Genomic DNA, 3,805 nt, shown 5'->3' with positions numbered 1-3,805 from the left:
GGCAAATTTTATGAGAAGGAACTGAGCATGCTCAGCTCTGTGCTTTCTGACATCTCTATTTGCCTTCAGCCTATCCACAGAGGTATGCATTCCAATTTTTTTGCTTCCATATGTTTAGGAGCTTGTTTCTGTGGGGAAGGCCTATAGTTGTCTATCATGCTTGTGACTAGGTGGGTACATTGTTTAGTTAAGAGGAACATATTAGAAACTTCATTATAATCATGCATCCTGTGTTTTCCAATATCTGTTCAATAATAAAAATAATGTTTGATTTCCATGTAAGTGACTTTTATGTCTATTCTCAATTGGCTCTGAAATCATGAAAGAAAAAAAAATTATCATCCTTTAAAACCCCAGCATGTAGGTTACTACGCAAAGCATGCATTTATGTGTGTGTGTGTGTATGTGTGTGTGTGTGTGTTGTGTGTATAATGGTAGAGGATTATTTACAAAAAACCATGAGTAGTTTAAAGAATTCAAGAGCAGTTCTGATACTGCTTGGTTTTCCCTTTCTCACTGACTTTGAAACCAAATGCCCACATCATTTTTAAAACTACCACATATTTTTCCCAGCAACAACTGAAAATAGTGAACCTTACATTTGCCAGTGTATTCTCACAGCCTTGTTGAGTGCATCCTGTCAAAGCTAGAAGTGACCTTTTTCGTTAATAACATAGAGAACATCTGAAGAGGTTCTCACCGTTTGTGATGAATTCCCACAGAATTCAGTTTAATGAAGACATTCGTCTCAATGCACTTGTGTGGCAGTCACATATCTCTAAAATAATAGCTGAGTGCCTGCTATTAATCCAAACAGGATTCAGGTGTACCAAACTTTTAAAATATCATGTTTGTTAAAAGGGTTTATGACTCCATTACTTTTTCGGTTTGACAAGATTTACCCTATAACAAATATGTAGATATTCCCAGCCCTTGCAGATACACTACATGAACAGATCATAAAGTGGAAAAAAAAATGCTGTCACATTTTTTCTCAGGCCAAAAATAGTCTTTTTAGTCATCCATTTAATTCATTCATTTGTGCATTTATTCAGATATTGTATGTTTATTATGGTCAAGCACTATGCTATATACTTAGGAAATAAAAAGGTCATTATGGAGTAGGTTGACAGAAAATAATTGCAAGTATTATAGCATAATATAAGTTGTAGAAAGACATGTACAAATTACTTTGGGAACAGAAAAGAGTGGGGTGATTTTCTTCAGCCAGAGGAGCCTGGAAAGGTTTCCAAAAATGGTGAATTGCTATACCATCTTGAGCTTTGCAATCTCATAATTAAATATTCATGTCAATTATATTTTGACCAAAGGGCAATGATATAAGCAGATACTCTAGTGAAGATTTGTATAAGATTTTGATCATGTTGAATTTGTCTGTATTAAGTATCATGAAAAACATAATGAATAAAAAGAGTTATCAAAAAACAGTGGGGAACAGGAGTAAGACTGTATTTTATTCCATTTAGTATAATGTTTGGTCCCCACAAATGTGCCTTGGAAAAGATCACAGAGAAATAGAAGGGCAGAAATTAGTTATTTTTTGGTAATAAAATAATCTGGTTTAGAAACTAGTTTTTTTTTTTTTTTTTCAGAACTCCAAGTCTAATTTGCCTACTTAGTAGCAGAATTAATTGGTGAGCTATGCTATTTGAAATTAGTGGTTAATTAGTTCATATAACAGTTATTGAACACTTACTACATACTATATATAAAAGAATGCACTAGATCTATGCAGTGGTAAAAAATAAAATTCCTACAGTGATGAGGCTGTTAACATGAATGGATGGATCTGGCTGGCTATAACACAATAGAGAGTGGTGAAGCCTATGATATAATGCATAATACATTCTGTTTATTAATCAACTATAATATTGTTGATTATAACTTTTGAAATTGAGTACTTAATTATTTGTTTTCATTCTTTCTTGATACTGTAAACAAGGTATTTAATGTCTTATTAGCATAAATTTGGCTATATCATTGTAATTTTTTTCACATAGTATTTTTCTCTCCTTTTTTCTTTGTCAGTCTAACTAGATCTTTGTCCACTTTATCTTTCCAAAGAACAAGCTTTGTTTCATTATTATTTATTATTTTTCATTATTACTTATTATTTCTTTATTATTTTTCTGTTTTCAGTTTCATTGCTTTCTGTTCTTATTTTTATTATTTCCTTCTTTCTGCTTGCTTTGGATAAATTTTTTCTCCTAGTTTCTTAAGACGGGGTCATAGATTATAGGTGTGAAACCTTTCCTGTTTTCTAATGTAGTCATTTGAGGATGTGAGTTTCTCTTCCATAACTGCTTTAGATGTGTTCCACAAATTGTGATATGTTGTATTTTCGTTTTCATTCAATTCTGTGTATTTTTTGTTTCCCTTGAGACTTACGCTTTGACTCATGAATTATCAAGTGTGTTATTTCCACATTTGGAAATTTGCTTATCTTTCTATTATTGATTTAGTTCATAAAGTTTTATTCCACTTAAGAACACATCTTGTATGATTCAATTCTATTACATTTGTTAACATTTATTTTATGGCCCAAGGTATGGCCTATCTTGGTGAATGTTTCATGAACACTTGAAAACAATGCATATTCTATTGTTGTTCAGTGGAGTGTTCTGTAAATGTCAATTAGACAATTAAATTTTCTTAGTCAACGATGCTGTTAAGTTCTTCTATGTCCTTGCTGAATTTCTGTATAGTAGTTGTATCAATTGTTGAGAAACGGGTCTTGGTATCTTCAACTATAATTGTGGATTTATCTATTTCTCTTTTCAGATTGATTAGTTTCTTCTTAATGCGTTTTGAAGCTCTGTTGCTTTGTGCATATATACATAGGCTTGTTATGTCTTCTTGATGGATTGACCCTTTTATCATTATGTCCCTGTTTGTCACTGCTAATTTTATTTTCTCTAAAGTTGACTTTATCTGAACTAATATAGCTCTTCTTGCTTTGTCCAGATTAATATTTACATGGTGTATTTTTCCCATTCTTTTACTTTCAATCTATCTATATCATTATACTTGAAGTGAATTCCTTATAGATGGCATATAGTTGGGTGATAGTTTTTGTTCAGCTGGTTTTTGTCCATTCTATTCTGCCAACCATTGTATTTTAATTGCTATATATAGGCCAAATAATTACATTTAATGTAATTATTAATTGGTTAGGGCTTAAGTATGTCATTTTATTTTTTGTTTTTTGTTTATTCCCTGTTTTTTATTCCTCTGTTTTATGTTTCTTGTCTTACTGCAGGCTACTAGAACTTTTTTTAGAATTCTATTTTGATTTATCTGTAGTTTTAGAGTGTATCTTTTTGTATAGATATTTTAAAGGTTGCCCTAGGTATTACGTTATACATATGTAACTTATCACAGTCTTTTTGTGTCAGCATTTTGCCAGTTTGAGGAAAGTATAGAAACATTACCTCCACTTAGGTTCCTTTACTCTTCCCCCTTTATAATATAATTATTTTAAGTCTTTCTTTTATATACACTGAGAAGCACATCAGGTAATGTTAAAATTTTGTTTCAAGGCTATTCTATTTACCCCATGTTTATACTTTACACTGTTGTTTCTTCATTCTTGATGTTCCAATTTTCTTTCTTTTATCTCCCTTATGTTTGAAAAACTTTTTTTAAATTTAGGGTAGGTCTACTGGGAACAAAAATCTCTTAGTTTTCCTTCACCTGGGAATGTCTTTTGATTTCCTCTTTATTTTCCTGAAGGATATTTTCACTTGAAAGAAGATTCTGGGTTAAGAGGTCTTTTCTTTTAACG

This window comes from Symphalangus syndactylus, chromosome 13 (genome assembly GCF_028878055.3).
Source record: "Symphalangus syndactylus isolate Jambi chromosome 13, NHGRI_mSymSyn1-v2.1_pri, whole genome shotgun sequence".
Classification (NCBI taxonomy): Eukaryota; Metazoa; Chordata; class Mammalia; order Primates; family Hylobatidae; genus Symphalangus; species Symphalangus syndactylus.
The sequence above is the reverse complement of the archived record's forward strand: the minus strand, read 5'-3'. Positions refer to the sequence as shown.